Genomic DNA, 23,960 nt, shown 5'->3' with positions numbered 1-23,960 from the left:
GATCTGGACACGTAGCCAAATGTCATGCGTTCTGAATTCTCTCTTGACGTCCGTTCTCACCTGAACGGGCTCTCTCACACACACACAAGGGGGTAAATTTGGGCCTTCCATTTTGGGTTTGTTTGTAATTGAATTTTTTTTTTTATTTACAGAGGTGTTCTTTGGTATTTTAGGTCGTGTTTTGAATGTTGGACGTGATTTTAGGGGTTTAATTTATGGTAAATTTATATTCTTGTGTGGTTCTTTCTCCATTTTGCTTTAGGTTTTTCTTCTTTTATGTTTATTTAGTCATGGACTCAAGTTAGTTTTTGTGTGTTTTTAATTTTCTATCATTTGGGTATAATATAGTGGTATGATTCTTGCTTTGGGTGCGAGAGATTGTGAGTTCAATTCTCACAACACCCTTCACTTGTTTTCACCTCACAGCAATTCACACTCATGTATATACTTAGTTATTAGCAGTCTTACACGCTTTAATCTCAATATTAAACAAACTATTTCGACTTTCACTCTTTCATATCAATATTTAACAAACTAGGATACAGTTTAGACTTTAGTAGCTCAAATCCTTAATATGGAATTAATAATTAGTTAGGTGTTTGGTTTAGTGGTATTATTTTTGCTTTGGGTGCAAGGGGTCGTGAGTTCGATTCTCACAACACCCTTCACCTTTTTCACCTTAACAAGTCACACTCATGCATATACTCAATTAGCAATCTCTCACTCTTTCATCTCAATATTTAACAAACTAGTGTTTAGACTTTAGTTTCTCAAATGCGCAATGTGAAATAGTTAGTAATCAATTGGGTGTTTAGTTTAGTGGTATGGTTCTTGCTTTTGGTGCAAGAGGTCGTGAGTTCAATTATTGAAAACACCCCTCACTTATTTTCACCTCAAAGCAATTCACACTAATGTATATACTTAGTTAGCAATCTTCCACTCTTTTATCTCAATAGATTTAACAAACTAGGATACTATTTAGACTTTAGTAGCCCAAATGCCTAATATGGAAAAAAGTAATCAATTGGGTGTTTGGTCTAGTGGTATGATTCTTGCTTCGGGTGCAAGAGGTCGTGAGTTCGATTCTCACAACACCCCTCACTTTATAGTAAGTCACACTCATGTATATACTCAATCAGCAACCCCTCACTTTACATCAAGTCACACTCGTCTATGGTTATGGTTCTCGCTTTGGCGGGAGAATGTAAGATATCCGTTAGTTGATATAAAGTGCACCTCTAACTACTTTATCGCGAACAAAATGAAGTGCACCTCTAACTCCTTTTTAGCTACTTTATCGTGAACAAAATGATAGTAAATCTCAATGTGCTTCGCGCGGGCATGAAACACTAACACTGGATTGACACATAAGTAAGTAGCTCCCAAATTATCACACCATAGTCGAGGAGGAGACGTAGGGGGGATGCCGATTTCGTGTAACAGGGAAACAAGCCATGTAACCTCTGCAGATACATCAGCTAGTCCCTTGTATTCTGCTTCAGTTGAGGAACATGCCACAGTCCGGTGCTTTCGACAAACCCAAGATATAAGATTACTGCCCAAGAACACAGCAAAGCCACTAGTAGACTTGCGATCATTCGGATCGCCAGCCCAATCTGAGTCGGAATAGGCGTGAATATCCATAGATGTTGACCGAGAAATACACAGACCAAGATTCAGGGTGCCCTTGACATACTGCAGGACTCTTTTTAGAGAGGCCCAGTCCATAGTAGTGGGAGCATGCATGTGTTGACACAAGAGATTAACAGCATAAGATAAATCAGGATGAGTTACTGTAAGATACTGGAGAGCACCTGCAAGACTCCTGTACTGTGTAGGATCGGCATAGGGAACGACAACTTCATCAGTGATTTTCGCAGAAGAGACGGGCGTGACTACTGGCTTGCAGTCCACCATGCCAGCACGTTTGAGAATATCCTTCATGTACCGTTGTTGTGATAAAAGCATACCGCCAGATAAGGGGACAGTCTCAATACCCAAAAAAGAAAGAAGGCACACCCATATCACGAACCTCAAACTCAAGGGCTAATTTATCAATAAGAGTAGTAACACGATCTAAGTAAGAACCCATAATCAAAATGTCATCAACATACACCAAGAAATAAAAACGAATATTGTCACGAGAATAGATGAAGAGAGACACATCCGTCTTTGAAGGCGAGAAGCCCACAGAGACAAGAAAATCATGTAACCTTGTGAACCAAGCACACAGAGCCTGTTTGAGCCTGTATAGAGATTTTTTAAGTAAACACACATGATCAGTTAACGACTTGTCCTCATAACCAGGTGGCTATCGCATGTAAACAGTTTCAGCTAGCTCGCCAATTAAAAAAGCGTTGTGAATATCCAACTGGCGAATAGTCCACCCACGAGATACGGCTAGAGATAAGAGAAGGTATACCGTAGTGGGTTTAACCACATGACTAAAGGTCTCAAAAAAGTCATCTCCAGCAACCTGATTAAAACCCTTGGCCACCAACCTAGCTTTGTGACATTCTATTGAACCATCGGCCTTCCGTTTGGTTCTAAAAACCCACCTGCAACCAACAACATTCATACCTAGTTGGAACGGAATAAGAAGCCACGTATGATTATGGACCAAGGCATTGAACTTTGCGTCCATCGCATCACGCCACTCAGGAAACTTGACTGCCTGAGAGTAACAAGTAGGCTCAGGTGCTATGGTAGAAATAATGGTTAAGTCGACATGTTGATGCAGACTCGAGCTACGAGAGTTCATAGCATGCGGCCGAGGAGGAGGAGTGGCTCACCGAGGACGTCCGCGCGGCCTGCCGCGCTGCTCAACCTGCTGGTCCGAGACAGTCCGTTCACTTGGTGCGGTCTACTCGGGACCATTATCGTCACCATCGCCAGAAGCTGACACGGGCTCATTCGACCGCCGAGCGCCATCAATAGTCGTGGCCGAGACACCACTACCTCGGCACGTCACTACCAGTGCAGCAGCTCAAGGTTCGGAACATGGTCTAGCAACCTGCGAGGCAACAGGAGAAACAAAGGGAAACACAGTCTCATCGAATCGCACGTGGCGAAAGATAAAAACCTTGTTAGTGTTAGTATCCAAACAGCGGTAGCCACGATAATACGGAGGATAACCTAGAAAAACACAAGGAGACGAACGAAAGTGGAGTTTATTGCGATTATATGGACGAAGGACAGGAAATCACAAACAACCAAATACTCGCAAGTAAGAGTAGGACGGGAGAGATCGATGCAAATGAAAATGCTAGAATTTGATGCAAGAGTCGAGAATGAGGATGCCCCAACCGCATGTGCCAAACGTAAGAAGATCGCGCAGCAACAAACGCAGTAGGGGAGGCAGAAGACGCAGGCCATGCGTAGAGACCTCCAGACGCATGTCCCTTAAAAAGAACCTTCTTGGTCAAAATGTCCTTCACATAGAAACAAAGAGGGTGAAACTCAAAGAAAACATTATTGTCTTTTGCAAAACGCTGAACAGATAATAAAGAAGAAGAGATACCAGGGACATGCAAAACATCATACAACTTAAACGACCTAGAATCAGTGGCCAACGAAGTGGAACCAACATTAGCAATAGGCAAACCTGTATTACTGCCAACTCGTAGAGTTTCCCGGCCATCATAACTTGTCGCGGAAGTCATCAAGGATGAATCAGGGGTAGCATGATTCGTAGCACCAGTGTCCGGGAACCACTCATGAGGACCGCTATGGTCACTATTCTCATCAGAGACAACCACATTCACTTGAGGAGCCCGAGGGGGGGGGGGGGGGGGGTTGAGAAACGATGCCAACACGAGAGAGCCCCGTGTCCTTGTTTGTTGTAGATTTGGCACCGAGGACCCGTGCCCGAGCCACGCTCGCGACCGCGACCACGTCCGCCGCCGCCCGAGCCTCGACCGCGACCTTGCTGCTGTGTCACGTTGACACGACCACCGTGACTAGGGGTCGCACCGCCTCGGCCAGCGGCCATCGCAACCGGCGAGACACCGCCGACTCCATCGTTAGAACAAATACACTCCTATGACACCAAGAAATCCGCCACCTCGGCAAGTGGGACCGTAATATCCCGAGCCAGGGTTGCCACAAGAGGACGAAACTCAAACCGCAAGCCACAAAGACGTATAAGTTCTTATCGTCTAACGTAACATCACGACCGGCAAGAGCTAAATCATCAATCAACAGCTGTGCACGACCGATATAATCTGCGATGGAGGAATCACCCAGCCGAAGGGCTTGCAACTCACCAAATAACCGCAACGCCCGAGAACGCGAGGAAGAGGCGAGAGATTGTTCGATGGTGAGCCAGAGTTGCCGTGAAGTAGAACGACCAACGGCGAACCGCATCGTCTCCTCCGAAAGAGACGAAATTAAGAGGGATAAGATAGCCTTGTCTTGCCTCCTCCAAGCCACCTGCCGAGCCATGAGGTCGCCTGAAGTAACGGCGTCGGCGGTAGCGACCGGGTACGGTATACTACCATCGATGAAGCCGAGAAGACCTTGACCTTCTAGAAATGGTAGCATCTGCGCCCGCCAAAAAAGATAATTACGGGATGTCAGTTTCAAGGAAACAAAGTGATGAGCTGATGAGAGGCTATTCCCGGTAGGTATATGGGAAGTCTCGGTAACGGTCCGTTCAGAAGATCGAACATAGCCATCACTAGGGAGACCGAGACCTTCCATTAGAGAAAACCTGGAAGCTGATACCAGATGAGAATGTATGTAAAAGTATTGTATTCAATCATGATGTCTGAGTGTACAGAGAACGAATATATAGATACTAGATAGAGTCCTAGTCTAACACGAATAATATAGTTCTAGTCTAATATGGATAAATAGTCCTAGTCTAATATGAATAATATAGTCCTAGTCTAATATGAATAATATAGTCCTAATAATTTTCACCTCGCAGTAAGCCACAATCATGCATATACTCAGTTAGCAATCTTTTATCTCAATATTTAAAAAACTAGTGTTTAGACTTTAGTTGCTCAAGTTCTTAATGTGAAATTAATAATTAATTGGGTTTTTGGTCTAGTGGTATGATTCTTGCTTTAGGTGTAAGAGGTCATGAGTTCAATTTTCACAACACCCCTCACCCAATTTCACCATTCAATTTCACCAAACTTGTGTTTTGACTTTCACTCTTTTATCCCAATATTTAACAAAAGCTAGTGTTAAGACTTTAGATGCTCAATGTCCTAGGCTCGGCAACCATAGATCCAAGTGTCATTTTCTCATTGATTAATTACATCATTTTTATCGTCTTTACTTATGCCTTATTTTTTTTTCCTTTCTCTCATTTATTTTTCACAAATTTCTTAGGCTACATAATAGAACATCATATACTACTACTATTTGCAGTCCATGTGGGACATGTGGGATACGATACGATATCTTGCTAATTTATAATTGTTTGTTCTTTGATTTAATTATGTTTCTTTACTGCTCTTGAATCTATAATTGCATGCTTATTGGATTCTTGATTAATGGATGAACTTTGCCATAGAGATATCCAAAAGTTAATGTAGATTTCACACAATTGGAAGGAGTGGAATGCAACCCGGCATAGAGGTAGGATAACATCAATCCTCTATATTTGGATCAAATCGTTCAGTAAAACTCACAAATCGTTAATGTAACCCTTAGGAAGATTTTTATTTAAAAGTGATTCTAATTAATCAACTTAAGATTAGTTGTTAATAGTCTTAAGAAATATACTAGCAAGAAATAGGAGTTCTCGAGGTCTTATGCATAAACAATTGTTATTGACATGTATTTTTTAAGGTCAATGTCCTAGGCTGGGCATCCATAGATCCAAGTGCCATTTTCTCATTGATTAATTACATCATTTTTATCGTCTTTACTTATGCCTTATTTATTTATTTATTTATTTTTCCTTTCACTCATTTATTTTTCACAAATTTCTTAGGCTACATAATAGAACATCATATACTACTACTATTTGCAGTCCATGTGGGATACGATACTCATCACATACACCTCTGTACTAAAAAATAATATGTGCACTTGCCTAATAGAATTTGTATAGTTGCAAATTGAGTATCAGTGGTGTGCATCTTAGGTGATTTAGTGAAGGGACAAGGTCCTCATGTAAATGGTGAGGACAAATCATAGCCCCTCATCAGGGTTCATCAATAATTGAGCATTATAGCAAAAAAAAAAAAAAAAAAAAAGAACAAATTTATAATTATTGCAAACTTTTAATAAAACAAATTATGGTGTTAAAGTTTGCATTTGCATACTCAGTGGTGTGCGTTATAGTCTACTGGTGAGAATTAGAATGGATCGTTGTACAAGAGAGAAATTCAAACTATATCCCATTTTAGGCGGGAGAGTAGATTTTTGACCAAATAAATTTTCTTTTTTAAACGTGATTTTGAAGGATTTGACATGCATGCTTATTTTTACTTTTTATTCTAGCTACTTTTACTACTGTTAGAGTATCTATAGTAGTAGTTTTTATTGAGTTTTTGGTAGAGAAAAACTAGTCTAGCTAAGGTGAGAAGAACTGATGTGAGAGGTAGTTTTTTTTTTTAGCAAATTTCACTCCTACAAGGTTGAGAACTTTGTCAGATTTTATTAAAAAAAAAAAAAAAGAAGAAGAAGAAGAAGAAGAAGAAGAAGAAGAAGAGAGAAAGAAAGAAAGATGGCAGGCGTGCACTGTCTACTGGAACGCTTCAGAGTGGCGCCAGCTAGCGGCCACTCTAAAGAAAACATTAAACTTTGTTCCTTTTTTTTTTTTTTTTTTTAGTTCGTTAGCTTTTTAGTTTTTGTTTTTCCCTTTTGTTTATTTTTATTTTTATTTTTAAATCTTCTATCTTCTACTATACGTGGGCCTAAAAAACCACAATACGTTGAAGGTTTAATGTGGGAGGATAGGGTTGGTGCTAACACAAGTCGTGGGGCACCTTCTCGGAGGACAGGCTGCAATATCGCATGAGTTTTTCACGGGCTTAGTTCTTCTCTTTGTTTCCAAAAAAAAAATAATAATAATAAACCACAAAAAAATAAACATTAATATGGATGCTCTTAAACCAAGCATCTTGTGCTTAGATGGCATGTAGTAACAATATAATGTTCCCATTTCCACTATAACTATAATTACCTCACTGCAATTGCTTTAAGCCTTTAATAAATTACCTTTGTTTATGTAATATGTATTGCATGTATGTTAAATACTTAAATCGTCTCTTAATAAAATGTTACATACTATATATATATATATAGGTAGCCATTGAGTATATATATATATATATATATATATATATATATATATATATATATATATATATGAGCAAATATCAATTTTGGTCCCACGAGTATTAGTAAAATGATAGTTTTGATCCACATGTTTAATCCATACCAATTTTCATCCACGATTGTTGTTTTAGTACCAATTTTCATCCACGACTATTATTTTAGTACCAATTTTCATCCACGACTATTGTTTTAGTGTCAAAATTCATTACGTCGATCACCCCTTCGTTTAAGACATGCCGAAATATGAAATTATTAAGGATATTTTTGTCCTTTTCAAATTAAGATCTCAATTTGAGTATGAATAAAGGGATTTAAGTCCTAAGATCAATCCCAATTCACAGTTTCTTTCCTCAAACTAAGGTAGGATGAGGATGAAAACTGCGAATTGGGATCGATCTTAGAGGTTTATATCTCTTTATTTATGTTCAAATTGGGATTTTAAGTTAAAAGGACGAAAATATCCTTAAAAAAATTAAATTTCGGCATGCCTTAAATGGAGTTGTGACCGTCGTGATAATTTTTGACACTAAAATAATAGTCGTGGATGAAAATTGGTACTAAAACAATAGTTGTGGATGAAATTTGGTAGGAATTAAACATGTAGACCAAAATTATCATTTTACTAATATTCGTGGGACCAAAGTTGGTATTTGCTCATTTCAGTATTCATGCATATTTTCTAAGTTCTTTATATCATTATATAATTGTTTGGGTGTTGTGGCATGTTTAAAATTGTGTTGAACTTGTATTTAGTTGACAAATGCTAGAACGATTGGTAAACAATGACAGGGCGAAGGACAAAGAGATCATTTTCAATATATAACCAATGATTTGTAATCACATGGACAATATATATAGTAAATATAATTTTGTAAATATGTGTCGAACTAAAATGCATAATACCCTTCTTTTATAGCATGTTGGTTCATAAAATCAATTTTGAAGAAATAATAAAAGTGACATTATATCATAAAGAATGAATTCAAATAGATAATAAGTAATAAAATATGAATTTATTTCTTGAATTGAATAGATTTCAGAAATTGTATCTACAAGATCTTTAAGCATAGGGAGGATTCAGTAAATATACTTTTATAAATATGCATGTGCCCATTTAAAATCAACAATACTTTTACAATATGTTGGTTCACAAAAATGAATTTTGAGAAAATATAAATGATATTTTATAAATAAAAAAAAATGAAATATATAGGGAATAAAATACGAATGTTATTTCATTTAATAAATTTTAGAAATTGTATTTCAAATGTTTAATTATTTTAGTAATAGGGGTGGAATAAACATTTAAAAGAAAACAAGACCCTCTATAATAAATGATAGAGTTAATTCCAGCAATGGTTCTCCGACTATTGCGATTTTTCAAAATTGGTCCTTGACTTTTAATTTGGACAAAAAAGACACTCAACTTTCTAAATCGTTCCACCAAAAGTCCTTCCGTCCAAATAGCGTTTGTTGACCGTTAATTTTAGAGACAATTTTGTATTTTCATTATATTGTGTCTATTAAGTGAAGGATAGAATGGTAAATTAATTGGTCTTCTAATTGACTGGTAAAATCTCCAATTGTAAAACCTAATTGACAGCAACGAGCGAAATACGCAGCAAGACAACAACGGCGAAATTCAAGCGATGGTGTGGTGAATAGCGAGAAAGCAGGACTGAATCCGACGTAATATGCAACGGGCAAAATTCAAGTGAAGTAAACGAGTTTTCTCTTTCACGCAGGTACTATTTGTATGCACGAAATTCAACAGACTTAGCATTTGTCTTTGGGATATACGGAGTAGTTTATATTTTCCCTTTTTTTTTTTTATATGAAGCTTGTGAATGGAGAGATTGGGATAGGTGGACGTTCAGATGATTCCAACTTCAAATATAAACAAAGAGCTAATACGTCATTTTCAACATTTAACATTTCAGGTTGTTAGTAATTAACATTTAATGTTGGTACCTACTGGAGATGGTTTGCAGATATATAGATGAACTGGAATGTAATTTGCAAATATTAGATGTTTTTCAATTTGCAGATATAATGCTACTGGAATGTAATTTTCAGATATTAGATGGTTTCCAATTTGCAGATATAATGCTACTGGAATGTAATTTGCAGATATTAGATGGTTTATAATGCTATTGGAATATGGTTTATAATGCTATTGGAATGTAATTTGCAGATATTAGATGGTTTCCAATTTGCAGATTTAATGTCCAATAAATTTCCAATGTAAATTGCTATTTGGCATATTATTGTCATTTACTACTGGAAATGGTATGCTACTGGAAATGAAAGGCAACATAAGATTGTGTAAATGGAAATTGCTACATTGTAAATGGTGATAAGCATAACATATTGGAAATGGTAATTCATTACAAATAAATTCTCCAAATTACAGAAACATTACACATAACCATTACTATGCCAGCATAAGAACTTTATCTTTTGTAGGTGAATTGAGTTTTATAACTACCAACAACAAAGTGCATATCACAATGACTCCACTCACTATCCTAACACACCGTCTACCATTGCTCCCTTGCCCATCAACTTTAGCACAAGCTTGTAGCCTCATTTTAAGACTTGCTATTTCTTCTTCATCTCAATTAATCCTTCTCAATAGTCCAGGAATAATTCTTCTTGACCTGGCACACATGGAGGATCATACCATCTAACAAAACCACACATTTGCCCTCCCTACACGAAAATCACCAAATTGAATTAAAAAAAAAAAAAAAAATCGTCCAATTATGTGGGAAAAAAACCCTAACCAAAAATTAATATTCACATTTTCAAATCGACACTCCCAATATCTTCTACCTGGATTATCATTCGTCCAAGATGTTTGTAGCTTCAATTGTTGGCCACATTGACACTTTGGAATGCTTACGTACTCACCATAGATGTATTCTTCATTCCTTGAAGATGCAGATCTTTGACTACTATACCTTGCAGACATTTCAATACTGAAGGAATTTCAGACACTGAGGATGTTGTGGAGTTCTTCGTGCTTTCTTCCTTGTGGAGTTCTTTGTGCTTTTGTCGCTGTGGAGCTATATGCTTGCGTCAAATACTCAAATAAAGCCAGCAACGTGAGATAAGCAAGACTAATAAGAGAAAAAATAGGAAGAAGAAAACAATATATTAGGAAAAGACATAATTGCCCCAACAATGACGGTCAACAAACTCTATTTAGACGGAAGGACCTTTGGTGGAATGATTTAGATAGTTGAGTGTCTTTTTTGTCCAAATTAAAAGTCAAGGACTAATTTTAGAAAATCACAATAGTCGGAGGACCATTGCTGGAATTAACTCATAAATGATATATGTATGTTTACATAACTACATAAGGGCATTCTAATTTGTTTAGATTTTTTCCCTATTTTTGTGGATTATCCCAACATTCATAAATATCTCAAATATTTATTGTTATTGTTGTTATTATTAAGGAATATATATATATATATATATATATATATATATATATATATATATATATATAAAAGATCATATGAGAACATAATAAAACATCTGAATCGTACGTCTATCAAAGAGATTTTAGTTGATTAGATTTTTCCTTATTTTTGGTATCTTTATTTTCATAATTAATTTACAAGGGTAAAATTGTAATTACGTGTGTATTTAAAATTGTATTAATTTTTAATGCATATCTTTTGCTTGATTATAGGAATTTTAATTATGGCTGAATTACAAATTGTCTAGTAGGATGATTTTTACATTGCACGGATGCACACAAACAGTCATGTGAGAGCATACAACGAACAACAATGAAACACATTGTCTAAAAATGATAAAATGTACGAATAAATGTGTGTCATCTCATGTAGAATGCATACAAACGGCCACGTGAGTACAAAAAAACCACAAATAACATATATGTGCACAACACAAGTGCCCAAACGGGTAATAGTGTTTATTTGTACGAAGCATATCAAAGTGCACACGATAAAGCATAATAGTGCACATACCGCACTACCGTCGACGCAATGACATACGGAACAAATCAAAGTCAACCATTAAAATAATTACTAAGAAACACCCCACCCCAAAAATAAATAATAATTAAATATATAATACAAGCATATATAATAAATGGAATGAGGCCGGGAATCTCAAATTTTGCATATGTAGATCAGATGGACTTTCTATAGACACAAAGGACTAATTTGCCTCTAAATGATAATCACTCCATCTTTTGAATGATAACCATTGATCTTTTATTTTATATAGCTTAGATAAGTTCTCGCGTTCTCATGTGGGAGGGTGTTCTCATATGAGCATGCCCTTATATACACACGCACATACACTTAAAAAAAATGCAATGTATTATATATAATGTATCTTTTTTGAATCATATATAATGCATATATATATATATATATATATATATATATATATATATAATTAATGAACAATGATTTAATAAACCACTGAATTACACTCGAATATGCAGTTGAGCCATCAAACTTAAAAAAAACTACACTTATGTACTTAAATCACAAAAAATTTATGCAATTAAATCAAAATTGACCTATTTAACGTGTCATTGCTGAGTGAAGGTTAATTTATTAAAGATTTATTTTAAAAATAATTTGAATTTTTATTTATTTTGTTTTGATGTGATGTGAATGTGAGACCTCTTTTGAAAATGAGAAATATTGTAGAAACGTAAGTAAAATAGTAAAGGAATTACAGATTTAGTGATGTGGAAGTAGAACTCGCTTTTAAAAGTGAAAGAGTATTGTAGAGATAAAAGATAATTTTAGTATTACTTTTAGCTAGTTGTTTTGTCCACACAGCTGTGGACCACATCCACACAAAAACTATTGATGAGAGTTGGCACTGGCCTCGTCAGGATGTTGACATTGTGCCACGTGTATACTTTATACACGCGGCACTATGTCAACATCCTGACGAGGCCAGTGCCAACTCTCATCAATAATTTTTGTGTGGATGTGGTCCATAGCTGTGTGGACACAATCCAAAAACGCCGTTTCGCGTTAAAAAAAAAAAAAAATTACGTGACGATCCGTTACAGTATTATTTTTATAATTTATAATGTACATTATGCTAACACATAAAGTACATTATTCTAATACGTAATGTACATTATCTTAACCTAAAAATTTATTTATTCTAACTTATAATGTACATTATTCTAACACATAAAATACATTATTCTAATACATAATATATAATATTTTTATATATAATATACACTATCTTATCTTAGAAATGTTATTATTCTAACATATAATGTATATTGTTCTAACTTATAAAATTAAGTGACATCGTTAACTATATGGTCCACTTCCATAGCTCCACACAATAATTTGCCAACTCGCATGGCCTGGGCGCACGTTTCTCAATTTTTGATAAAATCATTGATACCCATTGTGATGTATAGTCAATTTGTGCTGTCAATTGTGGGGTCTGTTTTTGGGAACATTGAAACCAATGTATATGTTTTTTTTTTTTTTTTTTTTTTGAAAGAGAAACCAGTGTATATTAATTAAGGAAAATGATATATTGACGTACAGCATACATGATGTCTTGTGATTTCAAAATGGTCCCTCAGGCCTCAACTATAGCTAAATTCATAAATTGATCTTCGACTTTTAATTTTAACCAATTAAGTCCTTAACTTTGCAATTTTAACACGATTTGGTCCTTCAAACACTTCTGCATTAACGCCCGCGCCAGCGCCGTCACCGACGATATCCAGAAGAACCTGCAGCTCTCATCGGAGCACATGTAGGCCTCCAGGATGACGCTGCACCGGTTTGGAAACACGTTGTCTTCTTCACTCTGGTACGAACTCAATTACATTGAATACAAAGGGAGGATGAAGAAAGGCGACAGGATTTGGCAGATTGCTTTCGGCGGTGGATCCAAATGTAACAGTGCGGTCTGAAAATACAACCGGAACCTTAAAAAATCGACGATGGACCATGAAATTACATATATATCTTCAAAAATCACAGTCAACAAACGGTCAAATGGACGGAGGACCAAATCATGTTAAAATTACAAAGTTAAGGACTTAATTGGTTAAAACTAAAAGTCAAGGACGAATTTGTGAATTTTAGCTATAGTCGAGGGACCATTTTGGGTATTTACTCTTGATAAAAATATATAGAAATAAAAATTGTGGGTAATTTTTTTTTAATAAAAAAATTTACAAGTAGAAAAAAAATAAGAATACAAATTATGAATATGTGTAGTATTATTCATTAATTAATTAAAGAGAAAATAACTTTCAAAAAAAAAAAAATTAAAGAGAAAATAAAAGTATGAAGAAAAAAATGAAATAATTACAAATTTTGCAGAAGTTGTAAGAATTTTAAAACTAAAAGTAGGTCTATTTGAAATTTGCAGCATTTTTTATTTCTCTCGCTACTTTCGCGAGTTCTGCGATTAGGGTTTTGCCTTTCGAGGGTTTTACGTCACCGCGTTCTACAATCCTACGACGGACAGCGGCCATGTCGGCCGATGACATCTCGGAACAGTGTGCTAATCTGACTCTAGCCAATGTGGATCATGAGGGGTTCTACATGCATGTCACTAACCCACCGGCCGACTAGGGTGAGGAGGAGAGTTTTTACGCAGTGGGCAGGCTACTCACTAACAGACTAGTGCGCTTTGCTTTTTTCCAAGATACCATGGCTGGTGTGTGGCATCATGCTATGGGGGTGAATATACAGGAGCTTGAGCCTCGTGAGTTTCTCTTTCGTTTCTATCATGAAGTGGACCTGGATCGTATTTTTAATGAGGGGCAATGGGCTTATGAGCAAAGCCTGTTGTTGATGAGAAAGGTGCTACCGGGGGAGGATTTTTGGTATGGTGCCCCTAACTCATGCATAGTTTTGGGTACAGATACACACGCTGCCACCTGGCTTTTAGTCGGATGCCGTGGTTAGGGCAGTTGGATCGTTTTTTGGTACGGTTCTTCTAACTGATGATAGGAATTCCGATGGATCGATGAGAACCTATTATCGCGTCGGAGGGACAACGGAGGTTGGTTTTTTATTGACTTCCGTTATGAACGGTTGCCCGCGTTTTGCTTCTTGTGTAGATTGATTGGCCATGGCGATAAGTTCTGCCGGTTAGCTCTTGATCGTATGGTTTCGGCCACTGAGAAGCCCTATGGTGCATGGCTTAGAGCGGGGGCGAAAGAGGTGCGCCAATTCAGAATCAGTGCTGGATTCCGCCCCAAACTGCTGCGGAATGAAAAACTTGGAGGTCTCCAGCTATGGTGGGTCTTCAGAGTGGTGTGAGTGCCTAGGCAGTAGGGGATACGCCGGAACTGGTGGCTGTGGACAATGTTGTTATTGGGGATCAGAAGCGGAGACGAGTTGAGTAAGGGGAGTCAGCGATGAATACGAGTATGGAGTGTGATTCTTCTGTTTCAAAAAACAGCTTGGAGGCGGGTCTTGCGGCGCAGGCCCGCCAAGAGTCATGAGTCTGATTTCCTGGAATTGCCGGGGGCTTGGCAACCCGACGGTGATTCGTGTGTTGGCGGATTTAGTCTGCTCGAAGAGGCTGAGTATTCTCTTTCTTATGGAGACTTTTGTAAATAAGCAACGAATGGAGTTTGTGCGTGTTCACTTGCAGTTTGAAAACGTGTTTACTGTGGAGGCAGAAGGGCATAGAGGTGGTCTGGCTATCCTGTGGTTGAATACGGTGGAGTTGAGTGTCACTGGCTACTCTTCGAATCATATAGATGCTGAGATTATCCTGGAAGTGGGGAGGCCGTGTTGGCGTCTAACAGGTTTCTATGGCTTCCCGGAAGGCCAGTGACGGAGGGAGTCTTGGAAAATGCTACGTACTCTATCATCGCGTAGTTCTTTGCCTTGGGTGGTCATGAGCTATTTTAATGACCTCTTGGACCAGTCTGAAAAACGGGGACGAGTACCACACCAGAAGTGGATGATTAATGGTTTTAAAGTAGCGGTGAATGATTGTGGTTTGCAGGATGTCCCTTTCAGTGGGGGCTAGTTTACGTGGGCGAAATCTCGGGGTTCCCAACGAATGGTGGAAGAGAAGTTAGACCGTATTCTAGCATATGATGATTGGTTGAATCTGATTGAGGGGGTTAAAGCGCATTCTTTGGTTGCCCCATATAGCGATCACCTACCCCTGTTGTTAATTCCTATAGCTTTTCCCAATGTGAGAAGGCGGTCAAGGTTATGCTTCGATAATATGTGGTTACGGGAGGACATCTGTAGGGAAATAGTAACTCAAAGTTGGGACCGGTCATTGGGCCTGGATACTATCACCAGGATTGAAATGTGTGCTGATGATATTGGGCGATGGGGCCGTCTATATAATAAAGACTTCTTACGCAAAATAGAACACTGTAAGCTGCAGATGGAAAGGTTGAGGCTGCACTGTGACAGGGTTAGTATTGCTGCAACTGAAAAGGAACTCCTAGTCTTGCTTGATCAACAAAGCACGTATTGGAAGTAGCGCGCTAAGGAGCATTGGTGTAAAGGCGGTGATGTTAACAACAAGTATTTCCATAATTCAGTGAAGGCCCGTCGGCGCAGGAATAAGGTGTCAAGGCTACGGGATGATGAGGGACGTTGGGTGGAGGAGGAGGAGGGAATGGGCGATCTCATGGTGGCGTACTTCAAAGTGTTGTTTACTCCGGATTATGGGGAGATGCATGAGGTCATTGACGTTATTACGGAGAGGGTGACTGACCAGGATAACGCAGGGCTACTGTGTCCTCTTAGTATGGAGGAGCTACGGGCTGCGGCTTTTCAGATGCATTCGGATAAATCTCCCGGGCCCGATGGCTTCGGTCCTGGGTTCTTTCAGTACTTCTGGGATGTCGTAGGCGGGGAGGTATGGTCTTTTTGCAAGCAGTTTTTGGATGAGGCAAAGCTACCTCTCAAGGCGACTAACACGTTCATTGTGTTGGTCCCGAAGAAGCAATGCCCGGAGACAATGAAAGATCTTCGCCCTATTGCTCTGTGTAATGTAGTCTACAAGATTGCGGCAAAGGTGTGTGCTAACAAGGTAAAGAACATGTTGCAGAAGTTAATCTCTAATGCGCAAAGTGCTTTCATATCGGGGAGGTTGATTTCTAACAATATTATGCTAGCATATGAGGTCCACCACTATTTGAAACGGAAGACACAAGGTTGGGATGGGGTTGTTGCGTTGAAATTGGACATGTCCAAGGGATACGACCGGGTCGAGTGGTTGTGTTTGGAGGCTGTTATGTTGAAAATGGGGTTCGCCAGGCGTTGGGTGGATATCCTAATGGAAACAGTCACTTCTGTACGGTATAGTATAGTATCCTCCATGAGCAATGGCAACTGGGGCCCATTATTCTGGGCAGGGGCCTTCGTCAGGGGGATCCACTGTCCCCCTACTTGTTTCTCTTTGTAACGGAGGGTTTGAGTGCTCTGTTGGAAAGGAGGATGGCTGGAGGCGTATTGCATGGTGTAACAGTTTCCTGGGGTGCGCCACCGATCTCACATCTGCTTTTTACAGATGACTGCTTCTTGTTCCATCGTGCGAATGTTAGTGAGAGTGTGCACATGAGGTACGTCCTGGATACTTACTCGAAGGCTTTTGGCTAATACATAAACTATGACAAATCAGCAGCTTGTTTTAGTGCAAATGTACAGCAGAATGTGCGTAATGAGGTGGTGGAAATTCTAGGTGTGGAGGAGGGGGAAACCAGTGGGAGGTACAAAGGCCTGCCTTCCCTCATTGGAAACCGGAAGAAGGTGATTTTGGGCTTCATCAAGGACCGGATTCTAGCTAGGATCCGATCGTGGAATGCTAAAACTCTATCGTGAGCAGGTCGGGAGGTTTTGCTTAAAAATGTGATTCAGGCAATGCCCACTTACGCAATGATGATTTTCCTGTTTCCCTTGGGTTTGTGTCACGACATTGAGACCATCATGAACCAATATTGGTGAACTGGCAATGTGAATGGAGGCCGGGGGCATTCGGTGGCGCTCATGGGAAGGGTTGTTCTTACCAAAGTCGTGTGGTGGAATGGGATTCCATCGGTTACACGAGATGAACAAAGCTTTGCTTGGGAAACAAGCTTGGCGATTGGTTACTATGCATTTGTCTTTGGTTAGCCGGGTGTTCAAAGCCCGTTATTTCCCACGATGTGGTTTCTTTGATGCAAAGGAGGGTACTAATCCCTCTTATATTTGGAGGGGAATGATGGCGATCCAAAGGATGTTGAAGGATTGTTGTAGAAGGATGGTGGGAACTGGAACTGATATTTTGATTGGTTCGGATCCATGGTTACCTGACGCTGAAAGCCCATATGTTCAAACGGTGTTGCATCAGTCTGTGTATGAAGCTAGGGTATCGTCTCTTATGAATGACCAAGGTATGAGTTGGGATGAGGAATGTGTGAATGATATTTTTAACCCCCGTGATGCTAATTTGATTTTAAACATTCCAATAAGCAACCGGAGGCCACGTGATCAATGGACTTGGTAATCACAAGGGTATGTATACTGTCAAGTCTTGTTATAAGCATATGACTATGGTAGCGGCTGATGCACGACCTTGGTATAAAATTTGGAACTTGCATGTGCCACCTAAGATCAAGTGTTTGTTGGCAGTTAGCGTCTGCATTTCTACCCACACGTGATGCTTTGGTTACTAAGCGGGTTGCCTGTGCTTGAGTGTCATATGTGTAAGGTTGAAGCTGAGTCTGCGATCCATCTTTTTGCCTATTGCACTGAGGCTCTTCGTCTTTGGAATAACTTGGGTGTGCCGCACCTATCTGCATACACTGGTAACCATATTTCTGATTGATTTTTTTGGTGTGTAAATTTGTTAGACGTTGTTTCTTTACCAAAATTGGTGATTGCATGCTGGGGAATATGGACTTCTAGGAATGACAATGTTTGGAAGGGGTGTGCATTTGATTCAGGTATGATGGTGCATAGGGCTTAAAGCTATCTTGATGGGTGGAGACATGCGAATGAGTCTTCTGCTGTGCCATCCGATAGTGGGAGTAGCGAACAGTGGACGAGGTTTCAAATCGGCAGATTCAAACTTAATACTGATGCATCCATTAGTCAAGGTGGCAATTGGATGGGGTTGGGTTGGGTTCTACGTGATGACGGGGGGAATTTCATGGCGGCAAAGAACATGCTTGTCGCTGGGAATTTCCAGGTGAAAGAAGTTGAAGCCTTGTGTGTTCGGGAGGCCATAAGTTGGTTGAAGAACACGGGTATGGGGAGTGTGGATGTGAAGATGGACTCACAAGTAGTGTTTAATGCCATTAATTCTGTGCTGTTTAATTCGGCTTTTGGTTTTTTAGTTAGTGATGTAAAGGAATTAGCATCTAAGATAGGAGGTGTTGAATTCCGATTTGTTAAGCGATCTGCAAATTGTGCCGCCCACTCTGTTGCTAGGGAGGTCTTTTCTATGTCAAGTTGCGGGGAGTGGTTTGACTCCCCACCATCGTTTCTTGTAAGCATTCTTGGTTCTGATTCAATGAATTAATTTTCCGTTCTCAAAAAGTAGGTCTATTTGAAAATTTAAAAAATATTCTCTATAAAATGAATTTCACAAAATAACTCAATTTTTTTTTTAAATACTCTATTTTGTAGTGTTTGACTAAAAGTTTAAAAATTGTCCCTTTATTTGATTCATTTTCATAAAAAGAAAAAAAAAAGAAATAGAAATTTGCTATAAATTTATTTCTTATAAATTATTAATTGTTTAAATAATAATAATACTTTATTTGAATGCATTAAAAAAATAATAATACATACCAACTAGTCTATGATTTAACGATAAATTTGAAAAAAAAAAAAAAAAAAAAAAAAAAAAAAAACATATTTGGGCTTGGTTGACTCTGGTAAAAGAGCGATGCTAACCGATAGAGCAATTGTTGGCAAATTATGATGTGTAACCGTGTGCACCATGCATGGTGTACACGAGTCTAGATTCATAATTTCTATATTGTAGATTCATAATTTCTATATGTAGATTCATAAAATTTATACTGTAGATTCATAATTTTATAAATATATGTTCATAATTATAGTGCTATATGTTCATAATTTTCGATATTTATATTCTCCATTGTTGAACTCTGTATATATTCACAAATCACATAACTATATGTTCATAATTTGATAACTATACAGTTTAGAAATTATGAATCTACAGTATAGAAATTATGAATCTATTGTATAGAAATTATGAATCTACTGTATTTAAATTATGAATCTACGGTTTAGAAATTATGAATCTACAGTATAAATTTTATGAATCTACAGTATAGAAATTATGAATCTAAACCCATATGCACCATGCATGGTGCACACGGTTGCACAGCATAACAATCCGCAATTGTTATGCCTTGAACTCGGGTCCACCTTGCAAGGTGGATCCAAGTCCAAAACGGCGTCGTTCTGCTTCAAAACGACGACGGCTGATTTTTTTATTTTTATTTTTTAAATTGCTTACTTTCTTGCCGTTTGCCTTCAAAATTCGTTCTTTTATATTCACAATTTTTGAACTCTATATTCACAATCTTAAATCTCAATATACAAAATTACAGAACTCACTATTCACAATTTTTGAACTATATATTCACAATTACAGAACTCTATATTCACAATTATTTCATATATATATATATATATATATATATATATATATATATATATATATATATTCACAATTTCATAACTCTATATTCACAATTAAAGAACTCTATATTCACAATTACAAAACTCTATATTCAACAATATAACACAATTTTAAATCGAAATACACAATTTTTGAACTCTATATTCACAATTTTTAAACTCTATATTTACAATTCTTGAACTCTATATTCACACAAAAAAAAAAAAAAAAATCGTTGGCTGAGGAAATGGTGTCAATAACGGCACCGTTATTCCAGACGTGCGTGTTGGCCCCGGTAGTGACTAAGGAGAATCTAGAGGGGGGTGGATAGACTCTTTTCGATTTTAAAAACAAACCCCGAAAGATTAGAGCACATTGGAAGATGTGTATATTCTTTTTGTAATATCTTTGCACAGTTTCGTCATAAAATAATTAAGATGTTATGATTGTGGATGATATGTAATGCAAGTAATGTAAACGAAAGTAATAAGCAAGAGACTGAGAGAGAGATTTTTATAGTGTTTCGCCTGTTAACAAAGCCTACTCCACTCTTCTGTCACTCCTTAGTATAAACAAAGTCAAGCTGCATCCTTGATCACTAAGTCGGACCGCAACTTGCTAGGTTTTTCAACTCATCGAGTTTACTCCGTCTCTATCAACTTCTTCTTTAGGGTTGAGGGTTGGAATATGTTGATGTTGTTTCCAACTTGAAATCTTGGCTTGAGGTAGCTTGATTTTCGTTTGAAAAGCAGCAAGATTTCCTTGGTGTTATGAAAACTTAGATGAGTGGATGATCTTCTTGGAAATAAGTCTTCACAACTACACGCTGGTTTACAAAGCTTAGGATGATCGGTTTGAAAGCTTTTTAGATAGCAAAGAGTGATAAAAACTAGCACCTTCTTGAAGTGATTAAAGAGGGGTATTTATAGGGTGAGAAATCCATCCGTTGGAGGGAGATAGAAATGTCAAACCTATTGACCAGCGTGTAATGACCTCTGGGTAAGGAGTCTTAAATGTGGTTGTACTGTGTAGCCGTTGGCTTCAAAAAGTAACTAACCATTTTGTCATTTTGTGCAAACAAAAATTACTAATCATAAATGCTCCTTGAAATTTGAAATTTTATTCCTAGGACACCATTTGTCTAGAATGATTTACCCAGAATTGAAACTTAGACAAATATGCTTCTGATAGCATATGAATCTTGTCTAATCAAGTCAGGCTTTGACTTGTAGTCTCGGGTCATATGATAACGAAAGATTGTCCTTATCTTTCGCTGAGTTCTTCATACACGAGAGATATGCCTTTCCATGACTTCGGTCTTAGCTGATCTCTCGGTCTTCTCTTGATCTTCTCTCTTCTTCAACTAGTTCTAGTTGACTAAAAAAAAAAAAAAAAAAAAACTGCTCTGATTCGTGTAGATATACTGCCAAGCACGAATCTCATGGTGAGCTATAATAACTTTCGTCTAACACGAAGGATGCAAAACAATGAGAGTAAAAGAGGGGTCTACATTCCTAGTGGGTTTGGTATCATCAAAATCTAAATACACTTGTTCCTAACAATTTACTCCTTTTTGGTGATGCCAAAACATATACTCTCACAATAAGGCTGAAATTATCCGCGTAAGGAGTTTTCATTACAAAACAGCCATATAGTTGAGTTTACAAAAGTGTTCTAAGCAAACAAAATAATAAAAACTCAACACAACCTGCAGAAAGAGAGATTTCATTCATGTTTAATTCATTACAAATGAGTTGAGACATCTAGCTATTACATATTTATTAACTTTTCTCTCTGTAGAGCTTCTTGCATTCAAGTCTCCTTCTCTTGGTCTTCTTGTTTTCTTGTCATTGACTTGTAGTTGAGTTCATCATCATTAATAATTTTCCTGAATGCTCGGATTTCTTTGGCACGAGCCACTTCTGCATACTTATCAGATAAGATGTAGTTGGTGTAATTGTTGTATGCTTCGACTACGTTTCGTCCTGGAATGACTCCATTGTTCCACTAAATGACAAGCTCTATAGAATTCATTCCCTCGACATAACTCTTGCCAGATTCTTCATGGATTTTGAAGACATCATTGTGTTTGGCAGCTGAGTCGGCATCCTTTCCAACGACACTAAGATATTTTATTTTCTCTTGTATTTCCTAAAAATATGCAAGATCTTGTTCTCTTCTCATCTTGATGTTTTCTTCTTCAAGCCACAACCTTTCATTTTCTTCTTTTATTTCTTTGTTTCGGACGTTCTGGTATTCTTGTCTGGCTTGATTGTCTCGCCCTTTCATGCAGATGGGTATGTTGCATCCTCCGAAGCATTTTCCACTTCCTACAACATATGCTGAGTAATATGTAACTGGCAACTAGCCAAAGGTTTTATGGTCAAGTGGCATAACTATGCATCTCCTAAATTAAAAAAAGGTCATAAGTTTGAATTTCAGTAGGGCGACTTTTTATGCTTCAATAGGTCATTGTAATAGAGTCAGTAATACATACTCAAAATGTAACTGGAAAAGTTGTGTAGGTATGATTGTATGAGAGAGGGTGGAGAGAGAGAAAAAAAAAAAAAAAAAAAAAAAAAAAAAAAAAAAACCTTCAACTTGAGTTTTTGCAGATTTATGGAATTCATTGGATGCCCTCATTTTTGCGTCTTGGTTGTGTGAAGCACAACCCAGCGTGCACAGGCCCGCTAGGTGCGTTACTGATGCTTAAGTGCTTCCTTTTTTCTTTTTTTTTCAGCTTTGTTTTGTTTGAGACATAGCTAAGAATGTGCACTTTTGACATGACTTGGACAAAAATGTGTTAATTAAAAACCCTAGACTAAAATATGTAAAGTACCAATGCCATTACCTTCTTTTCAAAACCCTATTTGAAAAGAAGGTAATGGCAATAGCTTCTTTTATTCTTCTTGCTTTAACCGGTAAAGCCTCACAAAAGAAGGGAATTACTTTGCCTTTTTTTCACTTTCTTTAATTAAAAAGTTAATTATTGCCTTCTTTACTAATATATTAATTATTTAGAATTGCAAATACCATAAATTTGTTTAATATATGTGATTATATGATCTTCAAAGCAATTAAAGAATTGATAATGTTCTTCCTAATTCTATATTTAATTAGAACGCAACCCTTGCAATTTTGATTACTTTGAATTTATTTTTTAAAAATTTTATTTTATTAAATAATAATACACTACAGTACGCGTAATAAATAATAATATGTACTACTACATGGATCAAACAACAACACTACATTAAACTGATGGTTGTACTACATGCATCAAACAACAACAATAATAAGTAATAATAATAACTACTACTACTACTACTATTATTATTATTATTATTATTATTATTATTATTATTATTATTAGTTGCGAAAAACAAAGTCACGTAGAGTATGTAAGTACCTCGATTATTCCAGCAACGGTGCTAACTGCAATTTTCGGTTGTTTTTGATTTGGCTACGAAAAAGAAGCAATGATATGGTGAAAGAAGGAGATGTGCATTTTTCATCTTCTACCTCCCGTATTTATGCTAGAAGAAGGAGAAAATATTTTGAGGAAAATTAAATAAAGAGAGAAGAGGTAATTGGAACAACCTCTTCTTTCTCTCACCGTGCGTAAATCTCAAAAAAAAAAAAAAAAAAAAAAAGTATTTCTCTCTCCTCCCGCCTGCACATTCAATGAGGAGAGAGAAGACCGTTTTGTTTTTTTTTTTTGGTATAAGAAGGTAACTTGATTACCTTCTTCTTGAAAATCCTAATGAGAAGAAGGTAATCAGTTTAGTACTTTACATATTTTTATCCACCTTGTTGTTTCTACCCATTTTTGTCTTTTGCTTTTCAAATCTGCACTAAAAAGTTAATCACCCGTTTTGTTTTGTTTTTTCTTTTATTTCTCACCCCTCTCATCTTCTCTTTTCTAATCACATATGCAAAAACTCCTGAAAAATCACAACTGTTGAAGACGATGCTCTGAACCAGTAATA

The 23,960-nt window shown here is 37.3% G+C and overlaps 2 long non-coding RNA genes and 1 other non-coding gene across 3 annotated transcripts; 2 read left to right on the top strand and 1 right to left on the bottom strand.

Moving 5' to 3' along the window:
- Window positions 1–578: 578 nt before the first annotated feature.
- Window positions 579–7,260, top strand: LOC109151108. Its single transcript, XR_002049256.1, has 3 exons — window positions 579–590; window positions 6,917–6,926; window positions 7,168–7,260. It is a non-coding gene; the product is annotated as an uncharacterized LOC109151108 (long non-coding RNA).
- On the bottom strand, window positions 1,020–23,807 carry LOC109151109. Its single transcript, XR_002049257.1, has 3 exons — window positions 23,795–23,807; window positions 15,472–15,477; window positions 1,020–1,097 (listed from the first exon to the last, which is right to left on the bottom strand). It is a non-coding gene; the product is annotated as an uncharacterized LOC109151109 (long non-coding RNA).
- TRNAP-CGG lies at window positions 1,027–1,098 on the top strand. The gene has a single exon. It is a non-coding gene; the product is annotated as a tRNA-Pro (tRNA).
- Window positions 23,808–23,960: the final 153 nt, after the last annotated feature.

This window comes from Ipomoea nil, unplaced genomic scaffold (genome assembly GCF_001879475.1).
Source record: "Ipomoea nil cultivar Tokyo-kokei standard unplaced genomic scaffold, Asagao_1.1 scaffold2283, whole genome shotgun sequence".
Classification (NCBI taxonomy): domain Eukaryota; kingdom Viridiplantae; phylum Streptophyta; class Magnoliopsida; order Solanales; family Convolvulaceae; genus Ipomoea; species Ipomoea nil.
Note: the sequence above shows the minus strand (reverse complement) of the source record. Positions and strands in the feature narration are given on the sequence as shown.